General features: G+C 38.7%; 1 protein-coding gene across 5 annotated transcripts in view; it reads left to right on the plus strand.

Moving 5' to 3' along the window:
* tnr (tenascin R (restrictin, janusin)) overlaps positions 1–22,161 on the plus strand; it is a 220,427-nt gene that overhangs the window by 48,048 nt on the left and 150,218 nt on the right. For all 5 annotated transcript variants that reach the window (XM_085256075.1, XM_085256079.1, XM_085256077.1 and 2 more), the window contains exon 2: positions 22,047–22,099. The gene's annotated coding sequence lies outside the window, so the exon portion shown is untranslated. The remainder of the gene's footprint in view (positions 1–22,046; positions 22,100–22,161) is intronic.

Below are 22,161 nucleotides of genomic sequence, written 5' to 3' on the forward strand. Positions count from 1 at the left end.
TGACCCCTCCCTGGGGCCAGCTCCCCCGCTGACCCCAGTAGGCACCCCCACACTCCGCGACCCGCCAGGGAAAGGGGGCCCAGGCCCATCCAGACCGGGGCCCAGTGCAGCAGCGCCGCCCGGCCCCACAGAGCCCGGGACAGTCCACCCAACGGTCTGGTTACTACCGTTTATGTCAGAACCGGTGCCATCATGGCACCGGACACTGGTACCCATCCCTAATTATTATAGTGTAAAGTAACTGGAATTCAGTATGTTCATAGGTTACCGATTGATGGTTATGGGGCTTTCAATAATGGGTAAACATAGCTGCAGATAACCGTTATATTGACTGATATTGATTATTCATTAACAGTTTTCTTATTTGATTAGTTACATATTTACTCCAAAGCAGAAAAAAATAGATAATGTGCTTTACAATTTTTCCCATTTACTATAATGTCAGAGAGAGAACTGCAGTGAATTTACAGCTTTTGAGGACACTGAGAATGGATTTAGTACTTAAGGATGAAGTAGCTATTAAAACTGTTTCCAACACGATATTGTGATTATCTTAACAGTTTAGCACCATTATGACTAATTAATGATTTTTCCACGCTCTAAATGTTGAACAGGTTGGTGGTATTATCTTTAGTTGGTAAAAGTATTTTTCCATTTCCTTTCTGTTCAATGTCATCTTTAATAAAGTCAAATGACGGACACAAATTTGCAGTCGGCTCGGTGTTTAAGTTTTCATGATGTCTTCATGATGCTTCCATGGTGAAGACACGATAACGCAAGTGGTAGTAAAAAAAATAACAGCATTAAGAAAAATAAACAAAGCAAAGTAACCCAAATGGGTAAGATTAGAGGTCAGTTCTGCATTTAATTAAGTTTTGATTCATTGTTCAGTCCTATTATAATGTGAATCTTGTGTGTATAAGTACTTCTGTCCTCCTCAGTCTCCCCCTCCAGCTTTTCCTGATTTAGCCTTGTTGCATTTTGGATCCTTTTGGGTTTTTTCTTATACTTTGATTTGGTCTCTTTATTAGCCACAATAGGTTCACCTTTTGTTTACATTTGCCAAATAAATACCAAAAATCTATAGTTTGTGCTAGACATAAAATTTAAATATTTCAGAAAGAAGAGAAGAAGCTTTGTGGATATATTTTGTTTATCATGGTAGCGCAAGACATTAACAAGGCACTGCTGTCTGAACACAGACATAAAAAAATAATCTCTGCCTAAATTATACCAATGTGTGTTTCACAGTACCGTAAATTCAAATGGAGAGCTATTTTGTAATTTTACCGTCAAAATTACAAAATAAGTCTATTAGGCCTGCATGAAACATAAAAGGTGAAATCCCAAATCATCCATTACTGTGACGGAAAAAAGTAAAAAAATTATCTTAAATTTATTTTGGTGTTTTGGTGTTTTGGCCGTCCTGTCATTTTAAAAAGAAAGAAAGGCAAGTTGACATAATACTTTTATTTTATGTCTTAACATAGCAGGTGTAAGGGGCTCCTGATACCTCAGATATATCACCTCTTTATCTTTATACTTCGAACATATGTTGACTGTTGGCATTACTCAGGATTTCCCAGCGTTGTCCTCCCCCCTTCTTTGCCTTCTCTCTGGCCCCACCCTACCCATCCACCTTTCACCACTCCTATACATTTTCCAACTTTCCTGCTGCTCCCTGATTAATTACAAGGTCAGTATAAACAAAAGGGTGCAGTTGTTCGCATGTTCTGCTATATCATTGGTCAAAGCTATATTCATACTCCGGCCTTTCATTTATCACCACTCGACCCCAGTGCGACTGGAGCCGCTTGCCACGGTGAAGGGGATTCCAATTAATATAATGGACTTGTGGGTTGATGTTTTTCTTAGCGCTCTCAATAATGTCGTCATTTATATGCTGATTTGCCATTTTTTTAGTGTTGCAGGCAGCTGGATGCAATCCATAAATCCAAAGCCTCTGCAGGGTGTAGATCATCAAGGACACGTTTTGTCTAAAATCAAAACAGCACCTAGGGTTTTCAGATTAAAGATTCAGCTGATGTGAACTGTGGTGGCCTTGTACATAATGACAGGGTGCAGCAGCCGTCTGCTGAGATTGCTTGTCTCAGCAGTATCATTAGACAAATCCCAAAATTATCCTTATCATGAATCATCAGCAGTAGTCAGTTGCAGTAAATAAAATGGGGACAGCATGGGTGATTGATACCTTGTATTCATAAACTAGCCAAAGTAATCTAGCCAAGGCACCATATTGCTGGCATTTACTGTGCCTGAATTAGACTTAAATCGGGGACGTGTATGCGAGGTGATTTAAAGGCAAGCATCTGTGGCGCTTAGCTTGAGTGAAAATTGTTTTAAAGTGCATTTGGAGATGCATTTTCATACTGAGAGATTAACTTATTATCTTCACATTTGGGGAAAGGGTGTTTTTTAATGTCACTTCATTGAGAGTCCCTGCAGGTCCATCATGTCTTTATGAAATGTTAATGTAGAGGATTATAACACATAGCTTTTATTTGTTCTGAAGCCACAGATATCCTGGAGTCATTTTTCAAAAACACCTCTTTTTTTTTTTTTTTGCATTTTTCTCCCTCTTTCTGACCCCTTTGTCTTGGCACTGTCACCACAAAACACACAGCAGTTACATGATGAAATTTCCAAGTGATGTTTCACAAAAATAAGGCTTTTTTGTTGTCTTAAGATGTGCTTTTACAAAATAAAGCATTATACTGTTGGGTATGTATGCCTAAATTGAATGTAATGCATTGTTTTTGATAAACGACTCCACATTTATTACTTGGGAGACACTAAATCACTGACAGTACCTGGTGTTTTTTACCTGGCATTAAGCACAAACTCATTCATACATCATTCACACATGCTCATTTGCATTAAAATGTATCCTAAAACAAACAGCATGTTCTCTTGTTCGAGCCTCCAGAGGTATTTAAAATGTTACCATTTATCCCAATAAACTGACAAGCAACTTAACAGCTATTAATATTCAATTATCCTCAGGCAACATTTTGAGGAAGAGCTTGTAATGGATTGCAGCAGAGCAGCTTGCCAAGCTGCCATTTTGACCACGTTTTGCCCCGAAGAGCAATGACTTGATGAATTTTGTACACTAATGAAGCAAATAAAATTTTGTTTGTTTGGTTAGCTTCGAACCCCACTCCCCTTTTCTGTGTGCTATTGTTAGGGTTTAAAAAGAAAGGATCTCCAAATTCTTGCATAGTATATACCACTACTTGCCCATGAGGAATAACAAAAATATACCGTGGCTCTCTTAGAGAATTTCTAAATGAGGTCTGCTCCTCTAGGACCATTGTTAATCTAGACCAAGGTCACTCCGGTTGAAAACCACTCTGTGTATTTATTGTGTTTGTGTGCGCACATGTGTTTGTACATGTATGGAGGAGTAGGAGAACGTGTGTATGTTGTAAATTGTGAATCTGCAGTATGTAAGAAAATGAAATCCCATGCACACACCGTTACAGACAGACGGAGGGATGTAAGACCTGTGCAAGGTCAGTGTCACTGAGCCGTGACAAAGATCCAGTGTTGTAAATAATAAGAGCTCTGACCTTTCACAGGAACAAGATGAGCCATTTATCAGCTCCATCGACCCAGACTTCAATGTCTTCATCCAGGGTTCTTCATAGCAGGTGTGAGCATCGAATAGGCATCAGTGACTATATTTATGATAAAATTCTTATACTTTTTATCGGCGGTGTTGAATAAGAAGCGAGCACATCGTTTGCCTGGCTTCATGTAGATTTCCTTGGCTTTTTTTTTTTTTTTTAATTTCAGGAGTACTGCATGCACATTGCTTTTATGTTTTCCTGTAGTTGAAATTCAAATGATCTACAGCATATTTCTATCTTTCAGTGCTTTTTGTTTTGCTAGAAAATGGAAAATAGGTGCAGTGATTTATTGAAATATGGTATATTATAGTCCCATTATGAGGCATAAACACAGTTTGTACAATTATATCAAGCTTGGTAGTCAGTATTTAGTATGACACCTTTATTCATTAACACAACCCAAACACTCGTTCTTGTAATTTCTTTAATTATTCTTCAGGAATAGTTTTCCAGGAACATTCAAAGCTCTTCTTTGGATTTTGGCTGCCTTTTGTTTCTTCTGGGGAGGCCAGTCCATGACTGATAGAGTCACATTGTGCGTTTTCTGATCCAAGTGTGCTTTTAGTTTATGCAAAACAGTGCATACAAGGCTTACTGTTGTAATTTTGTCTCATTGAAAAAGGCCTTCCTGTTGCTTGATAGGACTACAGCTATGCCACTATTGAATTACTGGTAATGCAAACTGAACATTTCCTGATACTGACTCTTTGAATTTACTCTAGACAACAGACCATCCATCGCTTATTGTAAAGCAATAAGAAACCATTACATTTGTCACTGAGTTTGCTGTGCACTTTAGAAGGGTATTGTTATTGGCCTTGATGCACATTTTGTTAGTAGATGGATTTCAGACATTGCATGAGAGTTAATTGGTTTTGTTTGAAGTGCATGTCCTAGCTCCACGACCTCTTTTACTTATAACACAATACCAAAAAAAACGAACAAATCCATAATACCCCATGCTTTGCAAACTTTCTGCAAGAACTGATGTCATTTGGAACAAAACAAAAACATCTGGTAAGTGTTCTATCAATTGTGTACATATAATTTGAATTTCTTCCATTCTTTAATGCAACTATGTATGAAGGTTTTACTGTATGCAAACGTAGGGTAAAAGTTAAATATAGCAAATTTACAGAATGCTGTAATTTTACCTGAATTGTTGATACTGATTCAAACACAGACATAACACATTGTAGCTTGGTTTGCTTACTACAGTATGTAACTGTAATGAAAAAACGTCGATTTAGTCTGGTTCTCCTTTTAGGTGGGAGCTTGTTCATCTGCAGGCATTGATGGAGCCGGCTTCTTTTTGGTGTTTGTTATGCATTTGCTTTTGTGATTTATAGGATTTTGTGGAGGAGGGATCTCTTGCTTTGCACTTCTCACCTTGTATGACTTTATTTCTCATAGGGTATCCATCGTTGACAAAAAAAAAAAAAAATCAGAATCTCATCTTAAAGCGCCTTTAGCCTCTAGAGGCACCGTGTTGACAGTGAGTCATAACAAATGTGAACAGAAAAGATAGAAGAAATATAAAAATATCTCAGAGAAGTATTGACATAAAGTGAAGCATTGATTAAAGGCTACTGCGAGCCCAGAACTAAGCAGCACGACTGAATTTATTTTGGCTCTTTTCAAAACCCTGACAATATCTACAGTAACACTTGCTCTCAGAGCCGTTTCAAAAATGAAAGCAAGCAACACACCGAAGGTTTAAGCAGATGAAACCTAGTCCCAGCGCTTTAGTATGGCATCCATGGCACCTCTGTTTAATGGTGAATGAAAGGGAGAGAAAAGATGGATTGGAAGATATAGATGTTGATACAACACAGCTGGGACCTGCACTCAATTTTACAGCACCAGAAATATTACAGCGAATGTCCGTGGTGACACGCCACACCGTTAAGCCCCGGAGCTCCCATTAAGTTGAAGGGAGAGACGTATCACTCCCGTATCGCTTGTCAATAAAGACGATGGCCTCTGGGAGACTGGACATGAGAACGGCTTAATAAAAATACAATTCAAATAAAGTTTACAGCCTGTATACAGCCATAATAAATCAGGGTAACTCCTGGCAACAAATGCTGTGATAAATGTCTCATAAGATCTATGAAGTTTGATCATGTAACACTTTTCCTAATGTCTCTGTAACAGGTACAAACACAAGCAATGATGTGGGTGTCTTTTTATTGCGTTAGCGTTAGTTCTCGCATTACACTGAAATGAAAAGTAGATTTGGGTAAATAAAGAAAGGAAACAATTTTGGTTTTAAAGTTTTAAATTTATTTTCTTTGCCCTTAAAAGAAGTTCCTTTGTGTGTTCTCACAGTGTATTTAAATTAAAAAAATATATACATCACACAACTCTAGAAGAGTACATCAGTTCACATCAGGACTTTTGTATTAAAAACAAATAAATAAATGTTCTATATTTTAAGCCGCTCTGTGCCAGTACCTGTTTTTCTCAAGCAGCTCAGTTATAAATCTCACACTGCTGATATTTTTATTGGAATTATTCCCCAAAGCTGCTTTAGATTCTGGACAGTATTTCTACTTGAGTGGCAGGCTCTTCTTTATTTAATGCTGCTCTTTCTTTCATTGTATTAGTAGTAATGCCAAGAGGTGGAGCAAGAAAATTTGATCCATACTCTTGTTTGAGGCGTTTTCCCCCCGTAACCTTGACATTTTTGGTACACTTGTTAAATCGTGCCGTGTGATCAGCTCTGCATGGCAATTTTTTAAGCATATGACTAAATATTAATGACAACTGTGGTTTAAACAGGTGATGCTTAAACAGTCTTTTGAAATCCTCTTGCATCCTAGAACATGATGAAAACCTGATTGTGTTTTGTAGCTTCTCAAATGGAAGCTACATGGAAAAAAACATTGAATTACACAGATGTTTTTGATAAAATGTAACAAAAAATAGCGTTTCTTCTTATTAAGGTACATATTTTTTTTACCATTGATTTAATTTGAAAAGTAACATTTTATGTATTTTTTATGGAGAGCTTCAAATTAGTGGTGTTAAGTCAGTGAGCTAGATGAATCGGGCTGGAGCTCCCCCATATCGATTATGGACTGTCAGAAGCAGCAAAGAATGTGGGGAGGTAAACATGGGCCTGAGGCAAAATGCAAACATCTGTGTTCGTTCAAACCAATTAATTGCAAAGCCTTGCGGCAGTGCCCATTGGCGGATGTTCCCACCCACAACTCCTCCTTCATTTATGCTTCCCTCATCTGTTCTCCCCCACCTCCTTCCCTCGAGTTTTTCTATACCCACTGCACCTCTCATTATGCCTCCCTCGCTTCTCTGTGCCCTTTATTGTGCAGTTTTTTTATGTATATAATGGAAATATACAACAAAAAAGACTGTCTTATTGTGTGCTTCCTTTTCTTTTGCTACCTCCTCACAGACCTCCCCTCCCTCTGTCTTTTAGACTTCTTATCTACATCACCTGCCCACACTTCATTGCATCGACCACTCTCGCACACACGCACACACACACACACACACACACACACACACACACACACACACACACACACACACACACACACACACACAGAAAGACAAAATGTTGAATTAATTCCCTCACTGTCCTTGCTCGCTGCCGGTGGTCCTTTATCTTTGGGGGTTGTGGAAAGGTGACTGGATGGCTCCCCGTCATTAAAACCTCATCATCTGAGATGACACAGTCTACTGTTATTGACTTTCACTTTTTTCCCCCCTCACAAAGGATATGCCCATAAAATCCAATCGGCCGATGACTATTCAACCATCATTTCATTAAAACACTTTTATGGACTTTATAAGTACAGATTAATAAAGACAGAGTGCTTTATACAGCTGGAATAATACCAATTCTTGCACAAAACCTTAGAAGCCTCTTACCAGTTTCACTTTATAGGCTTTATTCTAACATACAAAGACAGGCCTGAGCAGGTTGTCATGTTTTATAGGATTCCTGGACTGCATTAAAGACAAAGAAAGAGAAAGAGATTTATAGAGGTAAAAAAGGAAAGGATGGATGTGTCAAATTGGATCATTTTAGTGGAAGGCATGTCACTCCTGGACAGAGGCATTCCTAAAGGTCACATCAATAATTCTCCTGTTTCTCCAGCTGGCCATTAATCATTTGGTCGTACGTCTGTCATCATAGGGGGCTAATGAGATCTACATAGATCATTTCTTACTCTGGCTGGAGGACAACCCTGCTGTTTTAAAAAAAAACACTCTCATTGATCTTGTGTTGCTCTCAGAGGATCCACGTGTGGCGGATTCCATTTTACTTTACTATGCAGCGTTTTCTCGTGTTTTGGTGAGAGGTTTGAGGCAGATACATGTGGGTGATTTGATGAGGCTTTTGAAATAATGTAGCATGAATCATCTGAGAGCATTTCAGCATTAATGGATGAGTTGGATCCAATTTTCTGACCATAACGTCCTTGTATCGAAAAAAATCAAAAAGAGCCCAGTACCACATAACTTACAAATACATGTATAATCTGGTTGCTGCTCTTGGATTGTGTGTTTTGGTAACAGCGTGCACTGAATAGTTAACTACAGTGGGGATAAAATGACCTGCTGATGAATGTCAGCAGAGATGGGCCCTTGAACATACAGCTTCAGGATTTGGTCATTTAGTACAGGATATGAAGCCCAAGGCACCAAAATGAAAAAACCCAAGTTCGATTAAAATGGCACTTTGTGACTTTGTCTGACAGAATGATTGATTGGAAGAAACTTAGAACAAGTGATGTTAGCATTTAAGTCCTGTTCTCAACCTTGTTTTGCATAGACCTAATATAGCGTGGCCACAAAAGCTAATTCTTGCTCATTATTGGGAAGGTTTTAAGATACGGGGCAATATTTCATAGTATTTTTTAGCTCTTGTCTTCAGTAATTAATCTCAGCGTGATTAAACCCCATGCCCATTAATCACGGTCTCAATCAATAAATCTACAGTTCAGATCAATGAAACTAGTTTAACAATGTCGAAAGGGCCATTCATCAAGCTTTTGCAAATTTAAAGTGAATGTACGTCTGGGACTTCTTTTCAAAAACTGACAGGATAACAGATCACCTATTAGTCCTGACTTTACGGCCCAATATTGTTTTTTTATTACCTGTCTGTCAGTGAAAACGTGTCATAGTGTGATAAGTATATTTAAACGCAGACTCAACATTCTTTACATTTTATACATAAAATTTTTTACCTGTTAAAAAGCCTGTTGGGGTATTGTTGTCGTCAACAGCGGTGTGGACACCCAAGTGTGTGTATGGGATACCTCGAAAATGAGGCGTCATAGGAGATTAGGGCTGCCACGATTAGTCGACTAGTCATGATTACGTCGACTATCTAAATCGTTGACGACTAACTTAATAGTCGACGCGTCGTTTGAAGCTTTGTAAGGTCCCAAAAGGGGCGATCATGGCTCAAGAGTTGGCAGTTCGTCTTGTAATCGGAAGGTTGCCGGTTCGAGCCCCAGCTCGGACAGTCTTGGTCGTTGTGTCCTTGGGCAAGACACTTCACCTACCGCCTACTGGTGCTGGCCGGAGGGCCTGATGGCGCAATATGGCAGCTTTGCTTCTGTCAGTCTGCCCCAGGGCACCTGTGGCTACAACTGTAGCTTGCCTCCACCACTGTCTGAATGTGAGAGTGAATGAACAGTGGAATTGTAAAACGCTTTGAAGTTTCTTGAAAAGCGCTATATAAATGCAATCCATTATTATTATTATTATTATTAAAAGACGCAGGAATAAGTAGTATGATTTAAGAGTGTAATAACGGACTGAAACAGAAGATGGCAGCACTGCAGGTACAGTACAAGGATGCCAGCTGCCGTTAAACCCCGAAGAAGAAGATGATGTGTCCCAGAATTCATAGCGCGGCCCAGCTCAGTTTCCAACAATGGTGGCAGCTAATTAGTTTTAATATTACTCTTATTATTCTTTCTGGGTCACATAATAAACGTTTAACATATTTTCAGGCGAGAATGTAGCTGTGTAAACTTCAAATATCTGCTCAGTTTATCAGGACACCACATATTTTCAAAAGCGCTCCGACGTTTTCGGAGATGTCTGTTACCCACTAGCTCGATAGCTAGCCGGGGTTCGAGGCTCACTAGAGCCGGTGAGAACACCGGACTCCCGGCAAATCATTTTCAAACCCACCGCCGTCTTTCGCTACTCAGGTTAAACATGATATATAAGTCACTTAGATAACTTAAAAATGTTATTGTTTGGCTTTTTTCAGTATTTTATTTGTTCCTGAGTAAATCGGTTTGGCTGAGATTAAAGTTATAGTTTTTACACAGCTGAATAAACGTCAAGCAGACAACTGAGTATCAGAAGTGTGAGATACTCGAGAATATACTCCGGTGTCCTGTTATATTTTAGATAGCAAGGAGCAGACGGCTGAGTTTATTAAACTTCACCGAAACAATCTGCAAATTTCATTAAAATTTTATAAAATATCATCTTGTCTTTATTTTTAGTTAGCACATACCTTAAACACTTAAAGCTGTAAGCTAATGATAGTTATATAGGAGCAGATGCATGCTGGTGCAAGCTGTACGTTATACATTCAATGGATGCATGATCTGATTAGTCGACTAATCGCAAAAATAATCGGTGACTAGTTGACTATCAAAATAATCGTTTGCGGCAGCCCTATAGGAGCTTCATATTGATACCATTGGTGTATCTAGCATCTAGCTACCGCTACAGAAGAGGAGAATGCATAAAGGGTGTGCCTCCAGCTGATCCGCGTCCACATTGGATGGGAGGTAAGCATGGTCCAGCTGCTGTATTTCACAGGGAGAGAAAAGAGTATGAGATAACTTCAGTCTAAAATGGAGAAAGACATAGGAGGATAGACGGGACAGGAAGAAGAGATGTTGTATTTAAAGGTAAGGATTGCTTAGTGACACTTAATAAACTGCAGACTTAACGATTACATATAATGTCATAATTTTTAATTACATATATGATATTCCTGCAAAACAAGCTATGCTAATTTTGTGTTATTCAAATGTCGCATTAAAATACAAGGTTAGCTACTGTGGTGAATTTATTCTAAAGCACTGTATTGGACTGGCGCACAGTTGCTGTGTCGGTGCTGGTTTACATAAACTGTAGTAGACTAATTCGCATTTAAGATGATGATGGGTAGATTAATTCACTGAAGTCCACCTTTATACCAACTGTATACTGTTTAGTATAAAGACAATATACAGTAGCCAACAGCCAAGATAGCTTTGAAACATCTGCTGACATCTTGTTGAAATCAGTTGTGGAAATCCAGAAGAACCAGCAGGTCAGCTGACTTGGAGTATTCTAAACACAGGCATCTGTACTTCTACTTAAGTTAAAAAAAAAAAAGTGTATTTTTGCCACCTCTGTTAGTGACTCTTACATTTAGTCCATGTCAGTATCCGGTTACTTAACAGAGCTTTCCTGCCCAATTACATTCAACTGCAAACAACATATAACACTTTATCTAGCTTTATGCATCTGCACAGCGTAATTACAGCAGCTCCATAGTGTAGTTTTTTACACATTTTCCTAACAAGTTAAAGATTTCCAGTTCACTTCTAGGAGAGCATAAAAAAAATCTGTGATATCAAATATGTGGGGCAACTCACTGTGGAGACCCCTTGTGAATACAGCTCAGCCTTATTCCAAAAGGTGGAAAGTAGCGTTTGCGCTGTAATTACACCTTTAGTTGTTGGTGGTGTTAACATGCTGTGTTGAGCTTCCCTGTGTTCTCTGAGCTGAGCTGATCTTGTCGGCGTTGAAGCCAATAAAAGTCTAACGGCAGTTACACTTTACTAAATTGCACTGAAGAATCAAATGAGTGTGTGCTCAGATTGTTTTATGAAAAGGAGGAGAATGCAACATGCTACAGCGCGAGCTTGGCACATATTTCATTTTAGATAGCTGATCTTTATGCAGATCACTTTGCTGTGTTTGTAATCATCTGCATGTTTACAGTGCTTATCACTACATGCAGTTATGTTTCTAGAAATGTGCACTCAGGCTAAAGCACCAACCTGTTGTGTTTGATCAGCTGAAACTAATTTGATTTTGATAATCAGCCAGTTGATCGTTGCATCTATTAAAAAAAACACGTATCTGTATTCCTATAGGAGACTGGTATGGACTCTGAAGTGGTAGCAATTGTTCAGTCAGTCATCTGACCAAAGGGCTGCCTGATCAAACGAACTGGCAAACCTGTCAGAGGTTGGGAGCTTTCATGGGTTATCTAACACCTCCGCATTTGTTCTTCGCACAAAAGACACAAATAAAAGGAAAAACATGAGATTTTGTTTCTTTATTTTAACAAAAATGAACTCAGTTGCCGACGCTGCTGTGTACCTGACAGAATCGATAGAAACCTGTCCAGCATTCAAGTGATGTGCCCCCACCCCGCATCCCTGCTGTGCTGTGCCTTTTCCTGACAGCAATTCTTTGTTTCACTTCTGAGCTGATGAGTGAGCGAGCACCCCTGCACTCGTGGCGGCCTCAGTGGGGCGGCGCATTTCACGTGCATCTAAGTGAGTGTGTTTCTTGTGCGTTAGACATTTATTCAGTGCATGAGTACAGCACATGTGTACATTTATCTCTTAACATACTGAATAGATAAATGTGTCATTTCCTGGACATAGCAGGTAAAATCCAATATCCTGCTCCTGTCACTGTGATTACCAAACTGTCACATTTTTTTTCTTTCCCGTGGACACTGACGACACTATTGCAATACAAATTTACAGTACACAAAGAATTTGCATGATTATTTGCGTGTGTGAAATCTTCCTACTGTCCCTGCATTTGTTGCGTGACATATAATGCATCAGCCTTTTTACTGACTTTTGTGTTTTATTTATCCACTCACATTCAGCTCGTGCGCCTTGTAATAATAGATAATGCATCAACATGTTCAGAGCTGTTCAATTAGATGAGGAATATGCTCTGCAGCCTACAAAGAATTTCATTTTTTCCATTTCAGCCTTTTTCCTTTTTTTTTTTTTTGGAGCACTAATGTAAGGCCATTGCTGTCATGGTCTGGTCTTTTCTTTAATATTAGAAAATCAAAGCTCATTTTCTGAGTCATAAAGAGATCCTTTTTGTGTCAGAGATGAATCAGATGGTTTTTAGGTATACTGCGCCAGCTTGTCTTTATAATAATGCCTCTATAAATAAAAGAAAAATCAGTCTTCCACCTCCAGAAAGGCTATAAAATCCAAACAAATGTCTCAGTTATTATGTTTACACACAAGATATAAAGCACAGTATCAGTGAAACATATTTTGAAAGTTTTACAGTTTAACTATAGCCTATGATTATTTATCAGGTGTTAAAATTAAAACCTTAAACATGCTCTTCATCGGATAACTTTAGCCAACAAGAAAAGGTAGAATGCTCCACTGTGTTTGGTACGTCCAGTGTCTGAAAGCAGAGTTACAACCGGGCACAGAGAGATTGGAAAGTACAACGGGGTCTTTTAGGAGTCCAGCAACAGTAATGGACACTTCCTCCTATTTATAGTGGGGAAAGCTAAAGAAGATGAATAGAAAAGCTGAACAAAGAGGGAGAGAGAGCAGAGCCACTGGCTGTAATGCTTTCCTACACTAGTGGGCAGACAGTCTAATGCAGCATGACTTCCTGGCTTAAAAAAAGAAACGAAAGAGAAAAAAAAGATATGCTTATTACTACATTTTGACCATTATAGTTAAAAACAAATGTTTTTAATGAGAAAATCCAATAGACTACAGCTGCACTTTCTTTTACATCAATAGTTTATTTTAATCAAATAACCAGTAGAGCTTAAAAAACAAAACAAAATATGTGAATAAATGCAGGTTTCAGTCACATGGTGTATAGGACGACAACGAAACAGGCGTCAGCGAAATGTCAGAAAGTAGATAGAGCAGCATAATAGCCCTTTATGATATTTAACACAGTGTCTTTATTTTCTGCTACTTTGTTTTTAAAGGTAGAACAACTTAAAAAAATATTTTTAATAAAAATAAAATATTTTAAAAGTAGATCTTATTAGATTAATAGATTATTTTTAATAAAAACAACATGCATGGTATATTTCATAATTTCTTACACACTTAAAACATCTATAGTAAAATGTTGGACTATATTCAGTTTATCTGGGGTCTGACCCTCACTCAGGGATCCCACAATTGAGAAGTGTTGGCATTATTTTGTTTTTTCCAAGATTCGTAGCAGCACATTTGCTGGAGATAATATCTATCTTAATATTATACTGCAAGAAACCTTTGTCTGCCAGCGTGTTTGTTTATTTGTTTGTTAGACCAAACATGGCACACCAGTACATCTTAGGCCACTGAAGGTTCTTATCCAAATCCAAAGGTTCTTATAATGTGATGATGTTGCCTAGCAGCCACTTAGCAACAGGCTAAAGTGACACATTTTTAGCATTTATGCACCACCTTAAAAAGACATCCTATCATTTTAAATTCAATGACACTAACAGCTCATTTATATCCACAAATTTTGAACTGTGCTTGATGCCATCAGGTTGCCTAGCAACCACTTAGCAACAGGCTAAAATTAAACATTTTAACATCTACACTCTCCTGATTTTTCTCAGTATAGTTAAGTATACCAGTTTCCCACCAGTATGCACAGGCCAAACAGTATTATGCCACTAGTAGTTGAAATGCTGTAATGTAACAAATAATAGGACTTCCCTTGTTTGTCAGCAAATAAGAAAAAAATGTGTACAGTCAAAATGTATTCTCTTAAAGTGTTTGTAAAATGTTTGTTTAATCAGTAAAGTGTCATTATCACTATTCTGACCACAACAGCTGGAAAGAGTGAGGAAAACATGTTTTTGAAATTCATCTTCTTCAGCTCTCTGGGCGATGCCGTAAAGCCACCGCATGATTTATTCTTCTTTCTTTAGACATATCCAAGAAATATGCCTCATTTTAAGTAATCCCTGAAGGTACTTATTCATATTCTCTGTATGATTGGACCATCAATACTAGGGGTAAGTGAAGGTCGCTATGACAGCTTTACGGGTTGGCAGCTTTTCCTGCCTTAGTGCTGTTGCTTCTCAAAGCTCTCTAAGGTTGTTTCTTCCTCGGCATTGCTTATTTCATTGTATCATGACACACGACCAGTTCAACAAATAGCAAATACAATCAAAGGTGCATTAGTCTGAATTTGACCTTCCCCCACTTGTGCAAGATAGGCTCACGATTACACTAAGTGCTTTCCTTGATCCTTAGCTCTTGTATCTGTATATATCACTTGTGTGTCTTTAAGGTAGAATTAAATTATTTATCATTCAGGTGACCAACTGACCTGTTTGTCAGTGATCACAGGTCAGTAAACTGGCTTTATTAACATTCAGAAAAGCGAGGGACTTTACATATTATCAAAAGCAATAACAATTAAAAAAAAGACTTGACATGTAATCTATAAACGGGAAACAACCACTAAATCATTCAAAACAAAACCGCATACTTATTCTATGTCAAGCATTCGATTAATATTTTATCATTTTTCCATGGCTACGTTTGATATTAATGAGCTTTTAGCCTACGCTGCTTGCTTGCTAAGATGACATATCCGAATGCTCTGAATATTTATAACGTGCTAGAGGACAAAGGTTAAAGAGACGCATTTTGCTTTCGGCTCACTGCCTTCACTTCTGCTACTTAATTGGTGGGCAAGAAAAGTTGCTGTCCGTGGTACTGAACTCACAGCTTATTCAGAGAGGTGCTGTTCTGTTGTTTAGGTTTTGTTTTTTTACTTTTCCTTTTTGTTCCAGTGAATTTGCACCTGGAACAGTTAATGCTGTCAGATACTCGGGCTGGCCGAGGAGGAAATTAGCTGAATAGCTTGTTCAGCAGCTGAGCGACTTCTAACCTTTGCCGTGCTATGGAAAAGAAGAAAAGAAGTTGGAGACAAAGAGAAAATATAAAAGCTTTATTGACCTTGACCTGCTGCGCAAAGGGTATAGAAGGTCTTGTGCAAAAGGTGTGATAAAGCAGCCTGTGATTAAATGTACATCTGCCCTGAGTCCTGCCATACTTGACCTGTGTTGGTTTCTTTAATTCTGTCTTTCTCTTCTGCCTCTTGCTCAGTAACCATGTCTGAAACTAAATAGAAAGCCTCTGGCAGTATGAGTGTCATAAGTATGGCTGTGCATGGCAAAACAATTGCAGCCTGCCCACTGCATAATAGACGGGTAGAAGTGTAAGCACTGTGTGCCATCCATAAAATCAATGGTCCACTGCTTGGTGGCTGGCTGACTCCCCTCAAAACACACCCAGGCGGGTGCCATAAAGGATGTTTATTAGGCTGACAAGTCGACACTGCAGCTCCTTGTCATGCTCTGGTAATAGGGGCCAGGCGCAGACCAGCGGAAGCATTGCTTCAGCTGGTTAGGAGACAGACATCCCCTTCAGGGGTGAAGATAAGAAAGGAGAGGAAATAAGAGAGAGAGAGTAAAGAAGACGCAGGGAGGGTTATGTTATTAGTGCATCTAGAGCGTGCTTTATGAGTGGAAGAAAGATGAGCGAAAAATAGGAAAAGAAGATGAGCAACACGGAAAAAAGTGAAAAAAGGAGAAGATAAGGAGAGAATGTGGGATGGTAAATGGACTTGTGCAATAGGACTTGTAGGATGTGTGGTGGGCACATATGACAAAAACCTCATTACTGCAGGTTTTCTCGACATCCGTGTTTAGAACACATATACACTAGAGGTGGGAATCACCATACATCCCACGATACGATATTATCACAATACTTAACGCACGATATGATATTATTGCAATTTTGTAAAATATTTTGCGATATTCAGATTCTGTACATAAAGGTAAACTTTATCAATATTCATTTTATCTAATATCAAAGTCTCACACTCAGTCTTTCTCTCATTTCAGTCAGTTTTATTGTTGACAAACTGAACGGTTTGTATTACAGTCTAGTCCAACTTAACTGAATGCAACCATCTGGTACAATTATAGCTATTCTGAACTATGCAATTTGTGAAAACTATGCAGCCCCTTCAGCAACTGAAGAATTTGAAAGTAAATTAAAACAAAATCTAATTTTACATTAAATAAAAAAGTTTTAAACTTAATTAAAATAAAACATGTCTTAAATTAAAATAAGTAAACTGTCATGTTTATTGCTGCCAAAAAAAGTTAAACACATTTGGACAGTGAAGGAATGTCAGGATTCTTGCTCAGAAAAAGGATCAACATGCTCTGAAAGTCAGAGCACAAAAACCTTTTTGTAACAAAATATCGATTTCTGCTGTCCCTGTATCGATATATTATTAGCAAACAAAATATCACGATACTACACAGTATCGATTTTTTCCCCCACCCCTAATATACACACATATCCCGAATGACTTGATGAGTCACTGATGGAGCTGAGACTTCAGGTTTGGATGAACACTGTGGATCAAATCGTGATAATGGGAGTCATTTCAGGGTCTTTGAAGTGTTCATGAAAATGTATTTGTCATTTTTTTTGCAATAATTTTGTGTTGAGGAAATGCCTTTTTGGGCCAGTGTGCATCTCCACTGACCTGCAGCTCCACTGTGGTCATTACTACACAATGCTTTTGTGTAGTTACTCTTGTTCTCACAGCGAAGTTACAGCTGTAAGCTCTTCCAGCATATTTGTAAAACACTTTGCTACTCTTGTGAGCGGATCTGCATTTATTGTGAGCCCACAATAGATTCAGGCGATAAATCAGCTAATCAATGGCAACAAAGTCAGTCCCTCAACAATATTGTGGGAAAACGGCTTGAATGAGTCTCATTGATTTGGCTTCAAAAATCGTTGTTTCCTCAAGAAAGACTGACCTTGAAGGCACGGAAAGCTTGTTCTGATTGAAAAAGTACCCCATGCTGATTTTGCCTCATTGATTTCTGTTGCATATTTCACATTTCTATTATCTTGACTCTTCTTATCGATGTAGCCTCTGCTCCTGACCTTTCTAATTTTCCTTTGCTCAGAAAGTCAGGTCAAAGGAAGAAGATGAGGAGATAAAATGAGATACTGCTCACTCATCTTGCTAACTCATCATAAAGCAGCACACCTCCATTATTTCAAGTGCTAGTTCTTCTGAATCAGCTCTGTAGAGGGAAGTTCCCAGCACCATTATGTCACCAGGGATAAGAGGACAGAGGGATGGAAAGTGCTACAAAAGAAGCTATTTTAATTAAAGCTGCAGATTTACTCGCCAAGCTGGGTTTAACTGTAGATGGCGAGGGCCGATGGGAGCCAAAATGGTGGTCGTAAAAATGACTCATGCCAAGCAGGGGTGGAAAAGAGCCCCTTGAGGAACGGGAAAGGGAATTAAGGTGGGCAGTCGGAGGCTGTTCTATAATGAGGACAAATAGCCGAGAAGTTTGTCGCCTGACAGAAGGTCTGGAGCCGGCCGGGGAAATATTCATAGTGCAATACTTTTAGCTCCTGTGACATTTCGACTGCACTATGTCACCTTAGTGAGAAGGGGAAAAGGGAACAGGGTGGATGAAATAATGACTAAGAAAGATGAGGAAGGTTTAAAAATGCAACAGAAACACAGAGGAAAGGGTTGCTGTCAGGCTTTTTATTTTCCCATTAAAAAAAGAGGAGTGATTTATGAATTTATCAGCCATCAGAGTATTTTAAATGAAACAACTGAAAATATGCCCAAAATAAGTGATTCTTAAATTGCTTTTAACTTTTCAGCTACTTGTCAAGGGCACAGAGTTATTATATTGTTAGACAATAAATTGTACAGCTGATGGGTGTGCAGTGAGTATTAGTATTATGTCTAAAAAGAAAAAGAGTAATTTGTGGGCCTATATCTCCCTTGAAAGGATAATAACTAATTCTGATGGAGATTGAATGTACAATCATTGGCACTTCTTTAATTATACCTTGCTAGTACCGGGTTGGTCCTCCGTTTGCTTTCGGAACGTCTTTGATTCTTCGTGCAAATTTATCAGCTACACATCCATAGTGCAAATTTCCTGTTCTACTACATCGTGGTGCTTTCTTGGACTGAGACCAACCAACTTGAGATGATCTGAGCTTTGTGACCCGGTGAAGCAGACATTTTATTACTGTTTCTAACATTTTTAGGATTTTTAATAAGACCAATATGAGCATTCACCATTGTGGACAGAAAATAAGGAACAGTGCAAGAGGTACGCAGAATGGTGTTAGTGCACTCACTGTGGTAATGGGTTTCTGTTTGAGTAAGTGATTGCAAAATTCATAAGTTTTCTTCTTCAGTGTGTATACTGTACTGACAAAGATGTGTTAAGTGTAGTGCATGTAGCAGCTGCTGTCTGCTTCCAGTGCCAGATTTCAGTCCTGGTGAGGAGCCAAAGGATTCTCTTGGTTCCAGCATATCACTGTGTTTTTCTGTTTTCAGGGACTTAGCTGGTGTGAAAATCAGCCAATCATCTTCCCCGCTTTACCACTGCGATTTTTTTTTTCTTCTTGCCTTTGTCTCACCTCCCACACGCTTCTCTCGTCTTCCTTTCTTGTTCTGTCACTTGCTCCCTCAAGCTGTTGGATGTCCCCAGGAATTAATGAAGTGATAAAGTGACAGCACACACACACTCACAGAATTATTTCCATCACTTGAGGAGACATTACACTGACTTACATTAACTTCTCACTGGCCTACAGTAATATTAACTATGGCTGCTGCTTGCCTTAACCTGAGTCTAACCTGACCACAAACCCAAATCAAACATTACTATTAACAAAAACTACCGATTCTCTGCGGAGAATTGCTTTTGTGGACCACCACTATGGAAATTTGTAAACAAATCTATTTCTTCACAACATGAGTACACACACACACACGCACACATTGCCTCGTTTTCTCACCAAAGGCTCAGTCAGCTGCAGCAGCAGATGTAGCTGGATATGTGTCAGATATCCCCCCTCTCCTACACTCTGAGCGCAAGTGAATTTATAATTTATATTCACCATCTGCATATGTGTCCTTATTTATGTCTCCCTGAGATATTTTAAGGGTTCTTTACCTAAACAAAATAAAATCACTTCCTGTAAATGGTTTGCTGGACTCAGAACATTTGGAAGAGCAGATGCACCCCGATGTAGTTTAAGGTTGGATCATAGCTGGAATATAACCTTCTTTCCATGCTGTTTTGGGAGCATTGTCACTCTGAAAAATTAGGCCAATCAGATGCTTTCCAGGTGGTATTGCATGGTGGATTAAATCTGATGGTACTCTGTTTTGAGCCAAAAATGTCAAATTTTGATTCTTCACAAGACCTGTTGCCACTAATTTTCAGTCAAGTACTCGTGTAATTTGTCATACTTTAGCCTTTTCTCCGTGTTTTCCTTCCTTTAGAAAGCTTTTTTACAGCCACACTTTCACTGAGATCTTTGTTAGTGCAAAAATACTATTATGTGTCAGTCAAACTGTGTTATCGATGGTATTTTTTGTAGAACGAACTAAAGAAATGGGAACAAATGATGTGTTTTTGAAACAGGCTGTTAGTGACAAAGTGCCTAAAGACACTTTAAATTTGGTTCCTTGCTAAGACACGACACTGGTTCATTTCTTAAGGTCGATGCCTTTTCTGTGCTTGAATAAATCAAAGGTCATCGTTAAGAGACCTAACAAACAAACAAACAAACAAAACATTTCTCTGAAAATGATTAGGTACAACACTTGGACTCAAAATGAATGAAAACTGAGCCAGTATCCAAAAATAGTCTAGCTCCTTTTAAGCTTAAGTCATTGCAAGTGATCCTATTATTTTTTCAGTTGAGTTTAATTGAATTAACATTACCTTTTTGTCCTCGTCAGCTGGTAAAATGCGAGGTGTCATTCAGTGAGGGAGATGAGAGCGGGACAAACTCTGAAACACCGTGATTTTCGAAAACAATCAGAGCCCGTCTCCACAACTTTGACTCGTTTTAAATCATTTTTATTTTTCGTCCCCGCCTTGCCTGCCCAGCTTCTGTTGAGAGTGTTAGAAAAATCAAATATGCTCAATATGGAACACTTTGTGTGCTGCCTTGATATTTATTTTCTAATTTGGAGCCAGTTATTTCCAATTGAAATGTATCTGTATATTATATTTTTCCCCGCCCCAAGTCTTTAAGCGTGTTAGCTCAGCACTGAGCTTAGACAAATTTCATCTTTCTAACATCAGTGTAAATTATTAGTTTATTTCACCAAAGTATCTGCTTTTGTGCCATTTTCTCTCTGTCCTTGTGACTGTTCAATTTTCATGTTTATTTGTGTGCATTGAGACAGATTGAATGGGAGTATGGAGCTTTGCAGAGTGACCTCCGGTTCAGCTGAAACCCCTCGGGGGGTTGGATAGCAGCTGTGCATGTGTGTGTATGTTTTTATGTGCATGCCTCTGTAAGTGCACACAAAAGCACCTTAACTTTATATTTAATAAACACTTGAACTTGACCAAAAACTGATTGTTAGTCTAAGTGCTTGGAACAATATGGCAGGATAATTAGTATCATGAGAGGAGCTCATGAGACGAGTGCCTTATGCAACAGGAAAGGTTACATCCTGTTGTACTTCACCAGGCACACGTACGTAAACAATACCTGCATCCACTAAGTGTGTCAAGAGCGAGCATCAAGTGCTGTCTCGTCTCTCAAGTGTAAAACTTTTACTGTCTCTCAGAACTATTAAAAATTCTAATTAACTCTTGACCATGCTGTTTTTGTTCCATCTTGTTTCATATAAGCAGGTAATGCTGTAGTATTCTTACACAGTACACACTGACCAGGCACCGTGTGGACATTACACGATGTATAAAGACAAATCACAGACTCTTGAAGTATAAGCCGACCTATTTATTAAAAAATGGAGATGGACAATAAATCCCAATTCATTTCAGTTAGATCTCAAACTCTAGATCAGGGGTCTCCAACTCCAGGCCTCGAGGGCTGGTGTCCTGCAGGTTTTAGATGCGTCCTTGATCCAACACAGCTGATTCAAATGACTAAATTACCTCCTCAACATGTCTTGTAGTTCTCCAGAGGCCTGGTAATGAACTAATCATTTGATTCAGGTGTGTTGACCCAGGGTGATATTTAAAACCTGCAGGACACCGGCCCTCGAGGCCTGGAGTTGGAGACCCCTGCTCTAGATCTTTGGTCCTTTATTCTGTTGTTTTCTTCTGTCGAACATTTTGACATAGATAGACTTTTAACAATAGATAGCGGGCTCACTGAGGAGAGGAAATCTGTATGCTTCTATAATTGCCAGATCGAATGGATTTGAAGAATACCAAAGAAGGGACAAAAAGAAAAAATATATGTATTTTATGGTATGTTTAAGTAATTTACAACCTCTCTCTTTTTCTCTTGACAGCATCATCCCAGGGACCAACACTAAAACAATCAAGTCCAGTTTGTGCTTTCCAGGTGAGTTGGAACTTCAAACGAATGCTACGGCATGTGTTTGTGTGTGTGTGGTTCTCTCTGTT

Source organism: Mchenga conophoros, linkage group LG18, assembly GCF_057382185.1.
Source record: "Mchenga conophoros isolate Kocher_MC1m ecotype Shallow Benthic linkage group LG18, M_conophoros_male_GT1.1, whole genome shotgun sequence".
NCBI lineage: Eukaryota > Metazoa > Chordata > Actinopteri > Cichliformes > Cichlidae > Mchenga > Mchenga conophoros.